This window comes from Phyllobates terribilis, unplaced genomic scaffold (genome assembly GCF_046119375.1).
Source record: "Phyllobates terribilis strain yellow unplaced genomic scaffold, ASM4611937v1 Scaffold_8352__1_contigs__length_30746, whole genome shotgun sequence".
Classification (NCBI taxonomy): Eukaryota; Metazoa; Chordata; class Amphibia; order Anura; family Dendrobatidae; genus Phyllobates; species Phyllobates terribilis.
The window spans coordinates 1-23,697 of NW_027371092.1; the positions used below are offsets into that span (position 1 = coordinate 1).

The following is a 23,697-nucleotide window of genomic DNA, read 5'->3' on the forward strand; positions in this document are numbered from 1 at the left end:
ATTGGACAACCCCTTTAAACTGACTAAGAGAACTGATCGAGCTCCGTGTGTTGTCCAAAAGTGGGTAAGTTGTTTGAGGACATGGATGAGCACAGCAAACACAGTGAGGGCAAAGCCAGAAGTGACAAAAAAAAAAAAAATCACATGGTCAAGCAAACCACTTTTTTTTTTTTTTTTACTGTTTTCATCAAACTTTGAATGCTTATAACCTTAACCCAAGTACTCATACCACAAACTAACCAACATTTCTCATATGTCTACTTTATGTCAGCGGCATTTTTCAACTGCCTTTTTGTTTAAGTAGGGTTAATATTTAAGCAACAATTTTTCAAGAAAATTTACAAAATTTTATTTCTAACGTACAGTAGAGACCAAACGTTAGTGTGATTTCTTCTGTCTGGTAGTTGTGATGCCATTTTTCTGGTGATGAATTGAACGTGCATGAAGTTGTCATCATGCAAGACCTTAATTTTATCCAAAATGCTTTTGAATAAGTATGATCATTTAATTAAACAAAACTGACTGCCAAAAGTTTTGCATATACATTAATTTTTGCAGAACTACTATGTTAACCCATAAAAACAATTTTGTAGATAAAACAGTTGTTCTCCTTAAAAATCAAGTGACTGTTTAAAAGCTGATAAAAAAAAAAAAAGTCAGTAATTAGGACCCTGAGATGACTGCTTCATCTGGTCTAAGCCTTAATCTTAAGGGGGTTGTCCGGCCTTAGGGTACAAGTCTGCAGTCACTGAATGTAATGTGGCAGCGCTGGGAACGGTGGGCACATGACCGCAACTATGTGATTTGCATACATGCGGTCTTGTGCCGGCTAGATGTGCACAGCCTCGCTCAACAAGGGTATTGAGTGAGGTCTGACACGTCTAGGTGGAATGTGTCTGAAAGTATACAAATCTGAAATCACATTACAAACCGATCCAGGGTCGGGGAATCCTCACAGTTACTGCAGACTTGTACCCCAAGGAGGACTACCCCTTTAAGAGGAGAAGGCACAAAAAAAAAAAACCTTTACCCCATGTTCATGTTACCTGTGTACTTCCCTAGGTAAGGAGGGGTGATTGCATGAAGAAATGTTCAAGTATCACATTCTTGGGGTCACTGTAAGGTTGTGCAAGAAGGGAGTTGATTTATTCCTGCTCTCACTTGTAGTTCCTCCATCACTACACAGACACTAGAACAAGTAGTACATTTTTTCTTATGCTCCATGAGCATTGTAGCTACAGCCTTTAAATGATGCATCACTCAAGGTTCTTATGCTTACAGTCTAGCCAGGGTAATTGTTTTAAAGTCAAGGCACATTACATACATTTCAGCAGTGAAAGAGTAAGTAGTCTTTTTTAAGAGCTCTTCTAACAGCTTTTTAGGGAAAAAGCTGTTTTCCCAAGTGGCCGAGTGGGAATCCCTACATCAGCCCTCTGGTTAACTACTGATTGTTGATGCTTGGAGAGGATGGATAATCTGTTTGTTTAGTGTATATAAATAGCAACAAGAGCTTTAGAATAAGCCAACGATACCTGGATACTGTTTTGGGTGGTAAGGAGACCAATTGTGTATAGTCTTATTGGTAGTGTTCCATGTAAAAATTATTACAAATAAAAGACAAACATATTAGGCATCTCCACATTGGTAAATCTCATCTATGCAAACAAAAATTATTTAACCCAACTGGCAAAAAGTGAAAGAGTAAAAAAACAAAATTTATGTTTTTCATCAGAACTTCGAGAAAAAAAAAAAAAAGATAAAAAGAAAACCAGATCAACACACACGCAAGAAAAAAAAAAAAAGCAAGACAAAAAAACACAAGCTCCATTGACCGAAATATGAAAACATTACAGGTGTAGGCAAAATAGTGAGAATTTTGTTTTTATATAAACACATTCCCAATTTAAAAAAAAAATAAACAAACATGCAAGTTTAGTATGGACTTAGAAGACCATACTTTCAGATCATTAGAACTGATATAACATGATAACACCATAAATGCAATACCCCAAAAAACAATTGTGGAATTGAGTGTGTTTTTTTTCTTGTCGCAATTTCAGCGCTCTTGATTCTATCCCTTTTTCCAGTGCATCGTAGAGTAAAATGAATAGTGCCACTCAAAAAACAAGACCTCATGTGAATACATAAGCAGCGAAAAAACAAAAAAAGTTATGGCTCTTGAAAGAGGGGGTGGAAAAAATGCATTGTAGTTCGTTAACAGTCAGCATATTCGGTGTATTACCTATTGCAATCAGCAGATCTTCCAGGTGACCAGACATCTCACTCTTTATGCTCTCCTCAATGGTTTTATTGCAGATGTTCTTATATTCATCAAATGCTGTAGATCGATAACCAAACAGAGGTCCAGTTTAGTCCCTTCCATTTATTATAGCGATAGAATGAGAAATAGAGATATATACACACACAGTACAGACCAAAAGTTTGGACACACCTTCTCATTTAAAGAAATTTCTGTATTTTCATGACTATGAAAATTGCACATTCACACTGAAGGCATCAAAACTATGAATTAGCACATGTGGAATTATATACTTAACAAAAAAGTGTGAAACAACTGAAAATATGTCTTATATTCTAGGTTCTTCAAAGTAGCCACCTTTTGCTTTGATGACTGCTTTGCACACTCTTGGCATTCTCTTGATGAGCTTCAAGAGGTAGTCACCGGAAATGGTTTTCACTTCACAGGTGTGCCCTGTCAGGTTTAATAAGTGGGATTTCTTGCCTTATGAATGGGGTTGGGACCATCAGTTGTGTTGTGCAGAAGTCAGGTGGATACACAGCTGATAGTCCTACTGAATAGACTGTTAGAATTTGTATTTTGGCAAGAAAAAAGCAGCTAAGAAAAATGAGTGGCCATCATTACTTTAAAAAATGAAGGTCAGTCAGTCCGAAAAATTGGACAAACTTTGAAAGTGTCCCCAAGTGCAGTTGTAAAAACCATCAAGCGCTACAAAGAAACTGGCTCACATGAGGACCGCCCCAGGAAAGGAAGACCAAGAGTCACCTCTGCTTCTGAGGATAAGTTTATCCGAGTCACCAGCCTCAGAAATCGCACGTTAACAGCAGCTCAGATTAGAGACCAGGTCAATGCCACACAGAGTTCTAGCAGCAGACACATCTCTACAACAACTGTTAAGAGGAGACTTTGTGCGGCAGGCCTTCATGGTAAAATAGCTGCTAGGAAACCACTGCTAAGGACAGGCAACAAGCAGAAGAGACGTGTTTGGGCTAAAGAACACAAGGAATGGACATTAGACCAGTGGAAATCTGTGCTTTGGTCTGATGAGTCCAAATTTGAGATCTTTGGTTCCAACACCATGTCTTTGTGCGACGCAGAAAACTTGAACGGATGGATTCTACATGCCTGGTTCCCACCATGAAGCATGGAGGAAGAGGTGTGATGGTGTGGGGGTGCTTTGCTGGTCACACTGTTGGGGATTTATTCAAAATTGAAGGCATACTGAACCAGCATGGCTACCACAGCATCTTGCAACGGCATGTTATTCCATCCGGTTTGCGTTTAGTTGGACCATCATTTATTTTTCAACGGGACAATGACCCCAAACACACCTTCAGGCTGTGTAAGGGCTATTTGACCAAGAAGGAGAGTGATGGGGTGCTACGCCAGATGACCTGGCCTCCACAGTCACCAGACCTGAACCCAATCGAGATGGTTTGGTGTGAGCTGGACCGCAGAGTGAAGGCAAAAGGGCCAACAAGTGCTAAGCATCTCTGGGAACTCCTTCAAGATTGTTGGAAGACCATTTCCGGCGACTACCTCTTGAAGCTCATCAAGAGAATGCCAAGAGTGGGCAAAGCAGTCATCAAAGCAAAAGGTGGCTACTTTGAAGAACCAAGAATATAAGACATATTTTCAGTGGTTTCACACTTTTTTGTTAACTATATAATTCCACATGTGTTAATTCATAGTTTTGATGACTTCGGTGTGAATGTACAATTTTCATAGTCCAGAAAAATCTTTAAATGAGAAGGTGTGTCCAAACTTTTGGTCTGTACTGTATATATGTGTATGTATGCATGTGTGTACACACACACACACACACATACACATCTATATATGCGCGCGCACACACACACACACACACATACAGTATATCTATCTATCCATCCATCCACATACATACACACAAAGATAGATATGTCTAAGGCTAAGGTCACACAATCAGTATTTGGTCAGTATTTTACATCAGTATTTGTAAACCAAAACAAGGAGTGGGCAAAAAATGCAGAAGTGGTGACGTGTTTCTATTATACTTTTCCTCTGATTGTCCCTTACCTGGCTTTGACTTACAAATACTGATGTAAAATACTGACCAAATACTGACAGTGTCATTGTAGCCTAACACATACAGTAAGAGTAGATCATTTTGACTAGCCATATATTTATCATTCATGGTTTACCGAGTTACAGTATGTACCGTAATTAAAGGGGTTTTCCCACGAATAAAAGTTCTTTTTAATCAATAGCTCTTGGAATAATAATAATTTCCACAATTGGATGTGTTTAAATAAAATGTTCCTGTGCGGAGATAATCTTATAAATGTGCCCCTGCTGTGTACTGTGTAATGGCTGTGTCTGACCATACAGGGACATGGTCTGATCATACCACAGCTCCTGGGCAGGGGAGGAGGAAAAGAGTATACAGACCGGACAGCAGGGGATGGCAGCTGATTATTTCTTTGAAATAAAACATGGTTTAAAAATAGGCAGGGAAATGTTTTACCTCACAGAAAGAATCAGCTGCCATCCCCTGCTGTCCTGTCTGTATTACTCTTTTTCTTCCTTCCCTGCCCAGGAGCTGTGGTATGATCAGACCATGTTCCTGTACGGTCAGACACAGTCATTACACAGTACACAGCAGGGGCACATTTATAAGATTATCTCAGCACAGGAACATATTATTTAAACCCATCCAATTGTGGAAGTGATTATGGTTCCAAGATCTATTGATTAAAAAGAACTTTCATTTGTGGGAAAACCCCTTTAATGTAAATTCACACGTGCCACAAAAAAAAAAGTTGCAAAACTAAAATCACAAGTTATTAACAGAAAACTGGACATTAATGTGAACAATGAGCATACAGACTGTATAAAGAGCAGAATAGGTAAAATTAAATACTTGGCCTAAGCTGTGAAAAGCTTCTCAAACACAGTACTTCAATAAATTTATCTTCATCTGTCCCCCACTTTTTCTCTCCAGCATTATACAGAATCTAGAATAGCACAAAATAGGTCACTTGGTTACTATTGTATTTCAAAGAAATAACATGCTGTACCGCCTTTTATTAACAACTTTTTTGTTAAAAAAAAAAATTAAATATATTTCACCATATAGACATTTTTTTTCTGATAATTCACTACAATATCTCCCGCATCATCTCGCACAGCTATGGGATGAAAAAAGGAAAAAAAATATAACTTACTGCATGCATATTTCTACTGCTGTTATTGCAGCCAGTATTTCCATTGGATTGCATCACAATAAAAATGACCTATTGTTTAATCCCTTAGTGACAAAGCCAATTTCGACCTTAGATGGGGTAACAAATGACTGGTGACAAATTCCCTTTGAGAGCAGTATGATGTATGGGCAGAGATCCTGCTTCCAGCATCGTATCACTTACTTGGCTGCTTGCTGCAGTTTTGATAAAATCACTGGTTTCTCTGCTGCAGATCTACCAGATCTCTGAATGCTGAGCTCTGTATAACCTCATCCACACTACTGATTGGCAGCTTTCTGCTCATGTACAGTGTACAGAGAAAGCTGGCAACTTGTGGTGGGGGCAGGTTCAATGTTGGACTGAGGTGCCAAAGGCCCACTAGTAACCAACTACAAGGCCCCAATTTTCAGCTACATGCAAACGTGCCATTTTCCTCAATCACAAATGTATATAACAATGAACTGACTATTAAATGAATAAGATGATGCCTTTGTCTGTACATAGTGATTCAAGTATATTGTGCCAAGTACGGCTTATATAGAGGGTGGTGGCCCACTCTTGCACAGGGGCCTGCCAGAGGATTCTCCTGTGGGCCAGTCCAAGCCTGGGCAGGTTATACAGAGCTCATGAATATGATTGACTACCAACTTGCAGCAGTTTTACTAGTCCTCTTGTGATAATAATCTGATAAAACAGTGATGCTCTCAAAACTACAGAAAGGATCCCAGTAAATGACATCACTGGAATCAGGGTCTCCGTCTCTACATTATTCTGTTCTAAGACTAGGTGGCAAAAAAATGGAGACCGATTTGCTTTAATGATCATCCCCATTTTGAAAATTTTACCAGTATCACTTTGTGGTAATAACTCTGGAATGCTTCAACATATCCCAGTAACTCGGATTTTTTTTCGTGCCACTTTGTATTTTATAATAGCAGTAATGTCAGGTTGATGGGTTTCTTTTTCCTTTAGTAAAATATCTGAAATTTCAAAATTGCTAATGTTTTAAAATTTGTCAAACTTTTGAATGCTTATAACCTTAACCCAAGTAGTCATACCCCCCCCCAAACTAATTAATCAACATTTCTCATATGTCTACTTTATGTCAGCGTCATTTTTCAACTGCCCTTTTGTTTTATTAAGTAGAGTTAATATTTATCAGCAATTTTTCAAGAAAATTTACAAATCTTATTTCTGATGTACAGTGGCGACCAAAAGTTTTGCATTTTTAAAAAAATAAAAAGCGTGATAACTTCTGTCTGGTTGTTGTGATGCCATTTTCCTGGTGATTAATTGAAAGTGCATGAAGTTGTAATCATGCAAGACTTTAATTTTAACCAAAATGCTTTTGAATATAGGTATCGTCATTTAATTAAAGAACACCAACTGCCAAATATTTTGCATATACTATTTATTGATCAAAACACGAGTAATTAATTGCTTACAATGCCATAACTTAGTATTTTGTAGCATAACCTCTTGCTTTAATTACTGCACCACACTGACGGGGCATTGAAGCCACTCGGGTATTCAAGACATCTTGCGGGATCTTGCTCCATTCAATTTGCAAACCTGCAAATAATTAATCTTTATTGCTATGGGTACGGGCCCCAACTCGTTGCCATAACTCATCCCAAAGGTGCTCTATAGGGTTTAAATCAGGTAATTGGCTTGGCCATTGCAAAAGGCGAACATTTTTCTTTGCTAACCAATTTTTTACTAAATTGGATGTGTGCTTACGATCATTGTCTTGCTGGAATTTCCACCCCATGCCTACTTTGGTTTTACCATGTGGCAGCATTACATTCTCCAGTATATATTTCTACATGGTAGCATTCATATTTCCATCAATTCTATGCAGAGGGCCAATGCCAGATGCAGAAAAGTAGCCCCAAACAATTACATTGCCACCACCATGCTTCACTGTAGGCATTTGGTACCTTACATTATTATGTTTTCCAATTAGGCGGTATATATATAGCTTGCTATCACTACGAAACAGATTGAAATAGATTCATCCGACCACAACACCTTAGACCAATCTGTCCCTTTCCATTGGCTGTGTTCTTTGGCAACCTCAAGTCGGACCTTCCAGTTCTTTGTAGAGATGAAAAGCTTCTTGACTGGAACATGTGCATTCAACCCTATTGCTCTTAGCCGTCGCACCACAGTTTGGCGACTCACTTTGACCCCATATTCTTTGTTCACTTCGTGTGAAATCTGTACAGCACTTTTATGGACATCAGATACTGACTTTTTCTTAAAAATGTGATCAACTCTGGAGGATGTTTTCCGTGGTCGTCCACTTCTAGGTTTGTCAGCTGTTCCATAACCACCTTTTTCTTTTAATATACATGACACTTGACTCTGATAACAGTTGAATTCAATAGTTACCTCTTTTATACTTTTGCCTGACTTCACTCTCCAAATAATAGGCTTCCTGATATCTGATGATACATTTGTCTTTGCCATTTTTTAACCTAAACACACACAAATTAAAAAAAAAATAAAAAATAGTTTTTGCATATTTTGTCATGGGTAGTCGAATTTTGGCTAAACATTTGGCCCAGCAAACGTTGAAAACTAACACAAAGAGATAAAACAATGTCAAACATAATTTTCTTCCTTATAGCTGACAACCATTTGCTTCCGGTTTACTAAAACCACCAGGAAAATGGCATCATAACAACCGGAAAATGGTAATCACACTTTAAAAGGAAAAAAAAAAAAAAAAAAGCAAAACTTTTGGTCACCGCTGTATATATTTAGCTTTGAAGTAACGGAGGGCCCTGTGAATAATAATAAAAACAACATTTTTACCACTAACACATTATATTAGCTGAAATTTGTTCATTAACTGCTACATACAGCTGCATCTCACTAAATTAGAATATCATCAAAAAGTTCATTTTGTTTCAGTTCTTCAATGCAAAAAGTGAAACTCATAGTATATAGTCATTACAAACAGAAGATCTATTTCAAGTGTTTATTTCTGTTAATGTTGATGATTATGGCTTACAGCCAATGAAAACACAAAAGTCATTATCTCACTAAATTGAAATAATTAACAAAAATACCTGCAAAGGCTTCCTAAGCATTTCAAAAGGTCTCTTAGTCTGTTTCAGTAGGCTCCACAATGATGGGGAAGACTGCTGACTTGACAGATGTCCAGAAGGCAGTCACTGACACACTAAGTAAATGCAAAGTTAATTTTGCATTTCATTTGGAGATCAAGGTCCCAGACCTCTGGAGGAAGAGTGGAGAGGCACACAATCCAAGCTGCTTGAGGTCTAGTGTGAAGTTTCCACAATCAGTGATGGTTTGGGGAGCTATGTCATCTGCTGGTTGTAGGTCCACTGTGTTTTATCAAGATCAAAGTCAGCGCAGCCATCTACCAGGAAATTTTAGAGCATTTCATACTTCCCTCTGCCGACAAGCTGTTTTGGAGATGGAAATTTCATTCTCCAGCAGGACTTGGCACCTGTACACACTGCCAAAAGTACCAATACCTGGTTTACAAACAACAGTATCACTGTGCTTGATTGGCCAGCAAACTCGCCTGACCTTAACCCCATAGAGAATCTATGTGGTATTGTCAAGAGGAAGATGAGACACCAGACCCAACAATGCAGAAGAGCTGAAGGCTGCTATCAAAGCAACCTGGGCTTCCATGACACCTCAGCAGTGCCACAGGCTGATCGCCTCCATGCCACGCCACATTGATGCAAAAGGAGCCCCGACCAAGTATTGAGTGCATTTACTGAACATACATTTCAGTAGGCCAGCATTTCTGATTTTAAAAACATTTTTTTTCAAGCTGTTATAAAGTTTTCTAATTTACTGCGATAATGACTTTTTCTGTTTTCATTGGCTGAAAGCATAATCATCAACATTAACAGAAATAAACACTTGAAATAGATCACTCTGTTTGTAATGACTCTATATAATATATGAGTTTCACTTTTTGAATTGAAGAACTGAAATAAATTAACTTTTTGATGATATTCTAATTTACTGAGATGCACCTGTATATACACAGGAAGCAACCTCCTATGACTATGTACATGGCACTTTATTGCACAGCGTTGCCTCTTTTCAATTCTTTTGATAATGCATTATTTATGTATTTGTACACACGCATTGCACCTTTATTACTTAAACAAAAGAGTACAGCAGCACATTAAGTGCCAAGATGTATGCAAACACTGAATATATGAAGTTCAACTGCAAGGCTGCCATACGGAATATACTTATAAAAATGAAGGTACTTAGCTCATAAATTCACCAATTCATGAGAGACCACCAGCCGCAACAAGTCATGGTATGGTTATGTGACCACATCCAAAAAAAGGCTAAAGGCTGCTGCAGACCCACAACTGAAAACAAGTGCATTGGAAAGAAAGCGTTAATTCTGCACAGCCAGTAGATCAAGGATGGAGGATAAGAGGTATCCAGATATGCAGTATATTAGTCAACGCGTCAACTTCTTCATCAGGACAAACCAGTGTGCAATACAAAGAAACAATACAGGTATAAATAGACATAACATTAAAAAAGGCACGTAGGTCAACGGACCACAGATGTCATATGATCAGAAACAACGTGATGTGCAAGAAGAAACAAAAAAGTGGAAAAATGTTTGAAACATTTTTTCAGGATGCATTGTCATTAGCACAATTAAAAAGCTTTTATTTTGTTGAAATAAAAAATTGCAATGTGTATAAAACGAAAAAAGAAAATTCAAAATTGAAACCGATGGATACAAACTGGGATTTGAGTGTTCATTGTTGACAGGGGACCAAAGGGTTAATAGGTCATGAACCACTCGCAGAGTAGAAGAAAAAGGAAAAAAGAAAAGGAGAAAGGCTATGTGCCCACGATGCAGAAATGCTCCGGATTTTTCCTGAGTGTTTCTGCATCTCCCTGGCAGAAAAAAAAGCATGCGGATTGTACATGGGTTTTTCCTGCCAGGGACATGCGGATGTGAAGCGTTCTTCACATGCATTTCCGCATGCGGGTTGACAAGCGCTTTCCAAGCGATTTTAGCATCACTTGGAAAGTGCTTGTCAACTTGGTCACACTTAAAGAATGGTTGAAAATAAAAAAATGAATCTATACTTACCTTCCGATGGCCCCCGCAGTCTTGCTTCGCTCCGTTCTGGCTGCCGGCAGATCGCGGTACACTGAAGGACCTGCCGTCACATGACTATGACGTCAGCGCAGGTCTTTCAGTCCACCGCGATCTGCCGGCAAGGGAGGACGAGCGCAGCGGGGGCCATCAGAAGGTAAATATAACATATATTTTTTATTTTATTCTTTTTTTCACAGGTTCTATGGTACCCGGGTCCGGAGGAGAGTCTCCTGTCCTCTAGACCCGGGTACCATCCGCACATCGAAACGCGGGGAATGCGCATCTACATATGCAGTGATGTGTAATCCATGCGTTTCAATGCAAGTCAATGGCGGCGAAAACGCAGCGCTTCCGCAAAATAATTGGTAGTGCTGCGTTTTTTTTCCGCAATGATAATCCGCAGCGGAAATTTCCGCAGCATGTGCACAGCACATGTGGATTATCATTGGGGACCATGGCAGACCTTCTACCAAGCGTTTAAGCGTTTCTGCCGCTGCGGAAACGCTTAAAAAACGCATCGTGGGCACACAGCCAAACAAGGAAAAAAACGTCTGAGAAACAAAGGAAAAACTATTATGTGAGTCAAGTAATTAGCATAGGCTATAATGTCATAAATGTGTATAAAAGGTAAAAAAGTGTAAAAATATGTATATATATAAAAAATGCGTAATTACACTGTAAAAATGACATAAAATTAGGTTACAAAAAATAGTATATCTATGTGAAATAGTTAAAAAAGATATAGTGTTGCTGGAAAGAGTTTCTGATCATATGACATCCAAGGTCCGTTGACCTACACTCCTTTTTTGAATGTTATGTCTATTAATACTTGCATTGTTTCTTTGTATTGCACACTGTGGTCTGCCCTGATGAAGAAGTTTGTAACTTCAAAACACGTTGACTAATAAACCGCATATCTGGATACCTATTTAATCTTCCAGCCTTGATCTACTGGTGCAGAATTAACCCTTTCATTCCAATTTAGACATATCCATACTTGACTCTATTGTTTATCATGCCGGTCATATGGGTTGAATGTTAGAGGTAGTGTTTTGTTTTTTTCATTATCTGTGTATGCGTGTTAATATACTCAGCTACCATCTTTTCCGATACCCAGCGCTCTTCTGCTCCTCTTCTCAGTGATCCAGATAGTGGTGTCACCGCTTTTCAGACTATGTGAAAGCAGGAAGTATTTCATAGTGCAAGTCTATGGAACCTTTCCATAGGCTTACATTGAAAAAAGCCACTTCCGGGTCACGCACAGCGCAGTGTGACCCGAAGAGTCTGGCTGTGACGTCGATGAGAAGAGGAGCAGAACAGCGCTGGATACCGGAGAATACAGCGGTTAGTATATTTAATACACTCACACTACATTACATGCATAGATACACAGATTTAATGAGAAAAAAAACAACTTAAAAACATTTTAAAGAAACCCTCCCATTATTTGTCTTGTCTAGGTTTTTGTTACATATTATATTGTTTACATTTAGGAAATTGAATTAGTCTTTTTTTTCTATTGCATGTTTTACACATAGAAAAAACCTGGGAGTCTGAACTGAATCGTAAATTGATGTGCAAGCAAAATGTAAATGCATGTTCACATGGGGCCATTAGACAGAAAAAAACAAAGACAAAAGCAAAATACACAAATACCTAAAAGTAAATGGATAAATCGCACCGTGCATAAAAATAATGATAAATCAAAAAGGGTATTTAGTTACCAAATTTTGATCAAAATAATGTAAAAACCATCCTGCCACGTCACGGCAATCCTTATGGGACAGTCCATTTTGCTTTTGTCTTTTTTTTCTGTCTAATGGCCTCATGTGAACATACATTTACATTTTGCATGCACATCAATTTACGTTTCAGTTAGGTCAGACTCCCAGGTTTTTTCTTTGTAGTCTAATGTGCTTTAGTGCATACAAGGTTGTGGCCGCCCTTTGTCGGAGCTGAAAGGTTCATTCTGCCTCTCGGGTCCATGCTTCTACTAAGGGTTCAGTCTCTCTGCCCTTATATGTATGTCACTTGACAAATGGCAAGGTTTCAATATTAGAGTTAGGACAGTCCCATAAGGGTTGCGGTGATGTGGCGGGATGGCTTTTACATTATTTTGATCAAAATTTATGTTAACTAAATACCCTTTATTTATCATTTTTATGCACTGCGCGATTTATCCATTTACTTTTAGTTATTTGTGTATTTTGCTTTTTTTTTTTTTGTTTTTTTTATATGTTTTACACGTAGTTTGCCCAGCTTGTGCCTCAGGAGACATGCACCCTTGTACAGCAGTGTCAAACATGTGAATGCTACCAAATTTTTGGTAGCATTTTCAGTTACATTTTTAGTTCACTTTTAAGGCTAGGTTCACCTTTATCCTGTGCTCTATGCTGAGTACTTACATCGGGTTCTCTACCTAAATCCCCAAAGAGCAATTCAGACAAAACCATTCATTATAATGACGCAGATAAAGACATTTGGGACTGTCTGGCCTTTGTTCAGACGGTCTTACTTTTTAGCGCACAAAACTGTGTTCAACCACATTTGTGTTCATGCTTAAAATGAAGGATCAGCACCAGGCCAGAAAGTCCAAATTTAACTCCAGACTGAACCATACACCATCTGACTCCTCTATAGTGCATGTCTAAATCATGTTTTTTTTATGAGATTTACATGGAAAGGTAAGTGGAGGCAAGTGCGCAACATAAAGCAATGGATAAAAGGTGATCCAAACTGCATGCTGATTTTTGGGAGGCGGAAAAAAAACAACAAAAAAAACAGCAAGTCAAAGATTTTTATTTTTGTTATTTTTTTTTTTAAGCTGTTCACTGTGTCTTATAAGTAGCAAAACACGTTTATTCTCTGGGTCAGTACAATTACAGCTTACACTCATTTTATAAAACCCAAAAAGATCATTGTGAAGGGAGAACGGGCTGTGACATCACTTATTATGATTGGTGGATGCTGGGTTATCAGCTGGGAATAGAGGCATAACCTACCATTTAAATTCTGCCCTTTGATAGAATACTGTGGGATTACATATAGTTTAGCATACAGAAAACTCGTCTATCTGTAGTTAAAGAAATGTTATCAAAACTGCAGAAGCCAGTAAACTAAACGGATACATTGATTGAATCAAGATCTCTGCTCCTACATCATACGGCTTTCAGATTGGGTAGCAAAAACCTGGTGAAAGATTCCAAATAATTTGTCTATAAGCTCTATCTTCTAGTGGCTTCAGGCAGCAGTTTCCATTTTTTACACAGTATTTTTTTTTATTCTTCAAAGAGCCCTAACTCTTATTTCTCTATTGACACCATTAACTTTACCATATAATGTATTGAAAAATAAGGAATAAAAGATTCCATGTAAAATTAAAAAAAAACAAAAACCTCTGAAATTCTGCCTTTGCTTTCTGGTTTTTATTTTTATTGCATTGTGTGTGTGGTAAAAGTGAACTGGCAAAATGATTCTGCAGGTCAGGTCAATACAATTACAATTAATAACATTTTATTTTAGTGGTTTGTGTTGCCATTTCTGAAATCTGCAACTTAAATTTTTGTATTAGGGTTTGTCTATTGTGTTGTGAGCTGACACTTTTATTGATACCATCTTGGGGTACATACAATGTTTTGATCACCATTTATTGAATTTTTACCAAAAAATAAATGAATAATAAAAAAGGAAAATTCTGGAGATTCATTTTTTCTCTTTACAACGTTAATACATATGGTTAATTTTATATTTTCATTGATCTTTCATCACTTTTACAGACATGGCAATACCAAACTTTTTTTTTTTTATTGTTTAGTAATTTTTCAACAGGGAAGAGGGCGATGAATTAACTTTTTATATTCTTAAAAAAAATTTGTTATTCATTTTTGCAAGTCCACCAAATTGAGATACCTTTAAACTTAATGAGATTCCAAAGTGCTCACTTACACCCAAGTTTTTCAACACGGATATTCCCGCCTTATGTGTCCCCTCCAAGGCCCATCCTCTAAAGTTTTGGAATTGGGAGGCTAAAAAGTAACCCCATAAATGTGGCAGTGCCAATCCCCCCTGATCCTTACGTAGCTGCAACTTTTCCAATTTAATTCTGGGAATGCCCCTCTTCCAAATGGAGTCTCTAAAAATTTTAAAAATGTTATGTATTCTTCAAAACCAATACTTAGGAACCCATACCGGAGAATTTATAAAAGGCACATTTTGATTAAGGTCATTCTACCCAGCGCTGACAGTGGTAGTTTTCCCCAGGCACTAACTTTACCCCTCACGATAGTCACCATAGGACTGAGATTTAGGGAAATATAATCCTGTGTTTTCCTTGTAATGTGAATACCAAGGTATTTCAAATTTCTGAACTACTGGAATATTTAAAATATTTTTAAGAGCCAAGGTATCTTATCCAAAAGAAAGTAAAGCGGATTTTGACGAATCAATATTTAATACTAAGAATAGCCCAAATCTCCCTATAGTTTCTATTATAGCGGGGAGTGAAATATTAAAAGTATTAACAAATTAGTAGATCATCAGCATAATGCAATCTTTTCTTCCCTACCCCCATATTTAAAGCCTTCCATTCGCTAGAGGTTAAATCGCTAAGGCAAAAAGTAACTAACAGGGGGCAGCCCTCCCTTGTGCCCCCATGCAATTCTAGACTATCAGAAATATTTCCATTTGCCCTTACTCTGTCGGCGCCCTATACAGCTCTGGCAAAAATTGAGAGACCACTGAACAGTTTTCTATTGGAAAGCATGGAAAGACTGGTGGAAAGCATGCCAAGACGCATGAAAGCTGTGATTAAAAATCATGGTTAGTCCACCAAATATTGATTTCTGAACTGTTCCTGAGTTAAAACATGAGTAATTTGAGGTCTGAAAGCAGTGTTTCTTTTTTAGTATTTTGACGCTTTATCATTTGCTGCAAATACAAAATTTTTAGCTTTGAATGTCGGAGACATGTTGTCAGTAGTTTATAGAACAAAACAACAATGTACATTTTACTCAAAAATATACCTATAAAGAGAAAAATCTGAGAAACTGAAAATTTTGCAGTGGTCTCTTAATTTATTTAATGAAATTAGGACCAAAGCCCATTTCTTTTAGAACAGTCCACAGATAACCTCACTCCACACTATCAAAGGCCTTAGTGGCATACAGGGAAAGAATAGCCCTATTTCTCAGGTCCACCTGGGACGCCTGTATATATAGGAATAGCCTATGTAAATTAATAGCTGTAGATTTAGAGGGTATAAAGCCTGTCAGATAGCAGTGTATTACTGAGGTTATAACCATATTAAGTCTTGTTGCGAGAATTTTGGCCAGAACCTTGACATTTGACATCAACAGCGAGATAGGCCTGTTATGAATCCGAAAATTTCGCCTCATAAGGATCTTGGAAGTTCCCCAGACAGAAATGCACTATTAATCATCATTTCCGAGTAATGCTGCAATAGTTCCCCATCAAAAAAGCTTATAAATTTGTATTGGAAGGCTATCTGATGCAGGGGCCTTATCATTAGACATTGACCCCACCGCTTGTTGGATTTTTTTCTAACAAGATGAGCAAATCCAGGAAATCTTTATCCTTAACCACAGAGAAGGTAGACCCATCCATGCCAAGTACTCCGAGAGATCTTCGTGACAGTAGTTAACTCTACACGAGTATAAACCGCAATATTCTAGGGGTTTGAGTAATGACATTTCCCTCTGTATCCCTTAGGTGATAGATAAAAGCATTCTCTCGTCGTGCCTGTGCTAGTGTAAGGTGCACAAAAGAGGTAGTCGAGGTTGAGCTGTAGTTCAGGCTTGCTTTGGCACCCTACAGACAAAGTGTGTCCTCGCTCTAGTGTGCTACTTTCCACTTACTTCTGGCCAGCCAGCCTCTTCTGACTCCACAAATTCCCCTTCTGGAACCAGAGCAGCAATCAATTCAGAGGACACAGTTCATAAAAACAACCAGAACTTTACTTGGAAGCATTTACAGGCAGGCATAAAGGATAAGGCCCAATGGGTTGTCATCTTTCCCACAGGTTCCGGATACAATTTCAGCCCTGGTTCCCAATTTAGGTGAAGCATCTATATTATTTTCTTCTCTAGCCCTAGAGAATCTTCCTCACCAATGACAGTATATCCAGATCCCAATTCTCTCCACATCCTAGACTTGAGTCTTAACTTCTTCTGCAGCCTTGCAGACAGAATGTGCCCCTAGGTCCCCAGGCCAGCAAAGGGGACTCTTATGGAGGGTTTGTTTAGTGATCCACGGTCCAGGATACTAGGCCCACGTCTAAGCTAGCAGCCCTTATAGAGCCTGTCAGTTCTCTGAAGTACTGCACGCTATTGACTGTGCTCACTTCCTGCACTAGACACTAGCACCGAGTTCCCCCTCCCTCTACTGAGTCGGCTGTCACAATTAACCCCACCTGGACCAAACTGCAGCCCTAGAGGGTTCTAACTTTGGGAACGTGCTTTTAACCCCTTTACAGCCGGTGCCGAATTAGTACGCACAGGCTGTAATCCCCCGATTCAGTGAGGGCTCCGGCGCTGAGCCCTCACTGAACAGGGCACATGTGAGCTGATTATTACAGCTGACATGTGCCCGCAACAGCCGCGGGTGGAATCACGATCCACCAGTGGCTGTCAACATGTTAAATGCCGCTGTCAATCTCTGACAGCGGCATTTAACAGCGCCGTGCCGGAAGCGAGTCACTTAATCCGCCCATCGGTGACCCCGTCACGTGATCGCGGGTCACCAATGGGTGGGCATGACAACCATAGATCTGCAGCAGACTCCAGTGGTTGTCATGAGCTGGTCGCTATGATCGCCACCTAGTGGTCGGCGCTCATAGCACAGGACCATTTCTGCTACATACAGGTGATCTGCTGATCATCTGTATGTAGCAGAGGCGATCAGACAAGTGCTGCTTCTAGTCTCCTATGGAGACTATAGAAGCAAGCAAAAAGTGAAAAAAAAATGTTTTTAAAAAAAATGAAAAATATAAAAGTTTAAATCACCCCCCTTTCGCTCCCATTCAAAATAAAATAAAAAAACCCCACATACACATATTTGGTATCACCGCGTTCAGAATCGCCTGATCTATCAATATAAATAATTAATCCGATCGGTAAACAGCGTAATGAGAAAAAAAATTCTAAACGCCAGAATTACGTTTTTTTGGTTGCCGCAACATTGCAATAAAATGCAATAACGGGCGATCAAAAGATCGGATCAAAATGGTATCAATAAAAACTTCAGCTCGGTGCGCAAAAAATAAGCCCTCACCCGGCCCCAGATCCTGAAAAATGGAGACGCTATGGGTCTTGGAAAATGGCACCATTTTTTATTTTTTTTTACCAAATTTTGGAATTTTTTTTACCACTTAAATAAAAAAAGAACCTATACATGTTTGGTATCTATGAACTCGTAATGACCTGGAGAATAATAATGGCAGGTCAGTTTTAGCATTCAGTGAACGTGGTAAAAAAAAAAAAAAAAAAAAAACATCTGTGGTATTGCATTTTTTTTGCAATTTCACCGCACTTGGAATTTTTTTCTCGTACACGATATGGTAAAACTAGTAATGGTGTTGAAAAGTACAACTCGTCCTGCAAAAAATAAGCCCTCACACGGCCATATTGACCAAAAAATAAAAAGGCTATGGCTATGGGAACAAGGGGAGAAAAAAACGAAAATGCAAAAACGGAAAATTCCAGGGTTGCAAAGGGGAGACTATCTCCTTCACCTCTACTACACTAGCTTAGCTAATAATTGTCCAGTAGTTTCTCATAAAATTATTGCTTTAAAAATATACGTATATTATCCGCTTTTTCCAATAACAATGACTAGATGTTTTTGGGCCTCTTTCCATCGACCAGTTTTCAGGGCATTTATTTTGAATATAGGCGCAAGTTCGGTTGTCTGTACTCTATTCTCCAAGTCCCTTTTCCGCAAATTATCTTTTACTACCTATATTTCGCTAATTAAAGCCCCCCTCAAAAAAGCTTTCATGACATCCCACACTACATTACTAGACGCAGACCCCACATTAGAAATCGAAGAATTCCACCAATTTCTCCTTAATGTTATCACAAATAATACGTTGGAGCCAAAATGGATTAAGTTTCCAGCTCAAAAACTGTTTAGCTCTGAATGAGTCCATCTGTACCTGGAATAGTAGGGGAGAATGGTCCGATAAGGGTCTGGGGGAGTACTCAATATTTGATGTAAAGGGGACCATAAGAGGGTTGCATGCATAGAACCAAAGAGGAATCTTGAGAGGGAATGGAAGGTCGAGGAGGCACACGAAAAAGTCCTTAAGTAAGCTCAGTTCACTAATAAGCCTACTGAACGGGATAAAATGTCATCAACCCGAAGGAGCCCTTCTTTAGAAGGGTTACAAATATTATTAAAGTCACCCATAACTATTTAGAGGTATATCTGGCCAATTAGCAACCTTTCCTAGAATTCTCTTGAAAGGGATGTTAGAATATGGAGGAGGAACATAAATTACAATAAAACATTCAAAATGATAAATTGTGCAGCGCACTCCAGCAAATCTAACCTCATCATCTTTAAATCAGTCTATGTATTTAAAAGATATATTCCCATGCACCAAAGGCTGACTCCTCTTGAATAATTAGAATGTACCGAATGCAGGCTATATCCAATCCAAGACCTATGTAGCATATTAATGGAGTAATTTATCATGTGCGTCTCCTGCAGGCCTATGATCGCAGGACTAGCTTGCCTAATATAATCAAAGATTGCATGTCTTTTAGAACTCTCTCTCAGGCCACGAATGTCCCAAGAAATGAATTTGACCACTAAACCCATTGTTTAGAAAACATAATATATGCAAATATCAATGAAATTGCAACATCTACCAGATTAATTACCCTTAAGGTTAACCAGTATCTAGAAAATTGCAAACCATAACAACCCTTGCCCTTCCCCACCCCCAAATAAAACAAAAAAACAGTCCATCTGCCCAAAATGTAAGCCTACCTTGAAAAACATAACAGATTGGGCACAAAAAAACCCCTCAACCATTTGGTACGCTCTCTTGCTGTAAAAATCAGGTACCAGTGTCTCTAGGACAGAGCTGGTCTCATTAGAGAAACGGCCTTTCTAAGGACCAAAAAAGAAAAAAAGGGGGCTGGGCTCCTGGAGGGGTCAAAGTTACAAATCAGATATAGTCCAGATATAATGGGTGGAAGTGCCAAGTTCCATATCTATATTCCGTATTTAATTCAAGCCCTGATGTCCTGATGGATCTCACGTTCGTGAGTGTCCAGCCATCTCAGGACATCATTAGGAGACTGAAAGAATGAGGTTCAGACAAGAGCTCTCAATTTGGCGGGATAAGTCATAGAATACGGTATTCCCAGCGTCTTCATTCTACTTTTTATGTCCAAGAACACAGATCATTTGTGATGGACTTCCTCAGAGAAATCCGGAAAGATTGAAATCTTTTGGCCACCAAGCCGAATATCTTGCTTCTCCTTTGCCTTCCTCAGTATAATCTCCCGGTCTTTATAATGAAGAATTTTAATTGGGAAGGGTCGAGTCGATCAGCCCACTGGGCTGGGCCTTGTAGGGACCGTACACGCCCTGTCCACAGCAAACAAAATAATGACGACCTCTTTACCAAAGGTATCCACTAGCCATTTTTCAAAAAACGGTCAGGGTCCCCCTCTTCCACCTTTTCCTGCACCCCAATTAGCCTAATGTTATTACGTCTTAGGCGATTCTCCAAGTCATCTGCCTTAGCAAAAAGTGTCGCCACAGCTTGAGTATGGTTCCGAACATCCCTGCAGACAGGGGAAAGAGCATCCTCCAACTCACTGACTCTGCCCTCGAAAGCTGTTGTATGCTCCGCTCCTTTCTGTACATCATGGCGGATTATGGAAATGGTTACCTGGATGTAGCCCACCTGTCTTGCCAGTGCAGTGAGAGCAGCATTACATTTATAGCGCGTTTATTTCCCTTAGGGGTTTTTAACACACGCAAGGGTACCCTGTAAAGAAGCAGCCATTTCAGGAGATCCATCATTTTCCTCATCCTGTGCTAAGGGTGAATATCTGGATCCTGTTGGGGACACAGAGGCTGCTGTAGATTTATTCCCGGTTTCTGGCTCATGGGGGTTTAGTGTGTGCTTTATGAGCATACTGCCCCAGCCTCGCTGCTACATCCCCGCCAATCTACCTTTGCCTCTTCCCACAGGTTGCACGGGCACCATCTTGGAAACTCCCATGCTGTTCACCATCTTTCTTCCCCAGCTTCTTACTGCACGTCATGGCCCCACAGCAACCCGAATCCAGACTACCAGGCGACACCCAGGAGCTTCCAACACTCCTGACACAGCCCTGTATATTCACAGGCTCTGACTGCAGGCACAAGCTCCCGTCGGCACTAGGACCCAGAGATGACAGCACTCGTCTCCCCGCCATTGCCAAAAAACTGCCAGAGGAGCAAACAGGTGTAGCGGTGTCCCAGCGCTGGAGGTAAGTGCACAGCAGCAGCTATACACTCCTGGTCTCCTTTCTCCACCACTCAGCACTGTGACATGGCGCCAAAATGCCCACAGACCCCCACCACCACACGCTGCAGGGCAGGAGCTTTGAGAATTCACCCACCACACCACTACAAGATCTAACCACCAGGATCTTTCAGGGTGAATTTGGCCCAGAAATACCGGAATCCCAGCAGGACTCTGTTCCGGATGTTAGGAGCTCTGCTCGAAGACGTCCGCTCAGGCCAAGACCATAACAATGCCCCATGTAATGTTATTCATTTTTACTTTATTTTTTAGTCTCTCTGAAGGACATGAACTTGCAATCGTTTGTACAATCACAATACAATCACTTGTACTATATACTACAAATACTCCAGTATATAAAAGTAATTACAATCTCATATGAAACCCAGTATGTGGATCGACTTTATGAGAGTACAAAGATGGCAGTGACCGAGGCCTGCACATGTTCCCGACGGTTTTGGCACCCCATCAGCACCATAGTAGTGCTACTTAAATGTAGCTGTAAATCAGCAGAATTTAGATAGTTACACAGCAGCAATTGGAGCCAGTACAGAGCAGTGGCCACTACAAAGATGAGGAAGCTGTGAGGTTCAGCTCTTCCACTGCTAATATCCAGCGACATTGAACTGCTGATCAGAGGGAATGCCAGGTGTCAGTCTGATATTGATGAATTATCCCGAAGATAAGTCATCAATATAAAACTAGTGGAGCAACCATTTACCCATCTGCCATTCTTAGTATCAAGCATCAGACATGGAGTGAAAAATATCTGCTTGACAAATAGGACTGTTAAAGAAGCAGAAATTAGAAGTCATTAGCATGCTAAGTGAAGTTGGTAAGCAGTATATATCACCATCACATGACAGTAGCTCAGAGCTGCAGGGGAGGCATGTCTAGCTTAATTTACCTCTGCATCCTTTTTAGCAAGATGTTCATCCACTTTTGAACTTTCATCACGTCTGGCCTGGAGAGAAAAAAAAGAAAAGAGAATCAATTTTATGGATTAAGTATATGGAGATTGATTGTGTTTTTGTAAGCAAAGCTAAAGACCTCAATTCATCTACCATGGCAAATTTAGAACAGCATCTGCTTTGGGCTTCTATGTGACTGGGAATGCCTATCACTATCTTCATTAGGTATTTGGAACGTGTTCCACACAATTCTAAATCCATACATTTAAAAGGACGATACTAAACTACTGCATGTAGCAAAGCTGCCACCAGAATACAGGTTAACTTTTCTTTTCTTTTTTTTTTTTAAATTATGAGACAAAATGAGAAAACAAATCCTGAAGATCACATTGTCTGATTAGGAAAGAATTTTTTTTCAAATTTTGGTGGAAAGTAAGTATTTGGTCAATTACAAACAAGCAAGATTTCTGTCTCTCACAGACCAGTAACAACTTCTTCAAGAGGCTCCTCTGTCCTCCACTCATTGCCTGTAGTACTGGAACCTGTTTGAACTTGCTATCAGTTTAAAAGACACCTGTCTGCAACCTCAAATAGATAGATAGATATAGAGAGATCAATATATCTATCTATCTATCTATCGCCCTGGCAAAAATTAAAAGACCACTGCACAGTTTTCTAAAAAAAAATCACCATCTCTACATGTCTGACAGCCATTCCATTCCAGTGTCAGTTGAATTCCAACCTAAGTCCACCTCATTCTACTTAATGTGCTTCTGATTAGGTGATCACCTGAACCAAATCTTGTAACGAGGGAAAGTATAAAAAACACTGCTGTGGTCTTCACAATCCTCTTGCAATAGGACAAGCTGGATGGCAAAACAAGTGCTAGGAATAGCCCAAAAGTAATTTGAATGAAAAAATAACTTTTAACCATGCCAAGAGAGTTGAAAAGAAAAGTCTTGAGTGAGGAAAAGGGAGGCTCAATTCTGGCTTTACTAGCAGAGGGATACAGTGAGCGTCATGTTGCCTCCATCCTTAAAATTTCAAAGACAGCAGTCCATTACAACAAGGTCAAGCAGCAGACACTGGGGACAACAAAGCTACAGACTTGGAAGAGGGCGAAAGCGACTCTCCACTGACTGGGATGACCGTCATCTTATTTGAATGTCACTCAGCAACCGCAGGATGATTCAAGTGACCTACAAAAGGAATGGCAAATGGCAGCTGGGGTGAAGTGCACGGCAAAAACAGTTTGTAACAGGCTCCTAGAGGCAGGCCTCAAGTCATGTAAAGCTAGAAAAAAAGCCTTTCATCTCTGAGAAGCAAAGGAGAGCCAGGCTGAAGTTTGCCAAAGACCATAAGGATTGGACCATAGAGGACTGGAGTAAGGTAATCTTCTCTGATGAGTCTAATTTTCAGCTTTGCCCAACACCTTGTCGTATAATGGTTAGACGGAGACCTGGAGAGGCATACAAGACACAGTGTCTTGAACCCACTGTGAAATTTGGTGGAAGATCGGTGATGAGCTGGGGATGCTTCAGCAAGGCTGGAATTGGGCAGGGTAATCTTTGCGAAGGACTTATGAATCAAGCCGCATACAAGGTTATCCTTGAAAAACACTTGATTCC

The 23,697-nt window shown here is 39.5% G+C and overlaps 1 long non-coding RNA gene across 1 annotated transcript; it reads right to left on the reverse strand.

The window, feature by feature from the left end:
* Nucleotides 1-2,219: 2,219 nt before the first annotated feature.
* Nucleotides 2,220-22,197, reverse strand: LOC141252162 (uncharacterized). Its single transcript, XR_012313613.1, has 3 exons — nucleotides 22,066-22,197; nucleotides 5,163-5,256; nucleotides 2,220-2,338 (listed from the first exon to the last, which is right to left on the reverse strand). It is a non-coding gene; the product is annotated as an uncharacterized lncRNA (long non-coding RNA).
* Nucleotides 22,198-23,697: the final 1,500 nt, after the last annotated feature.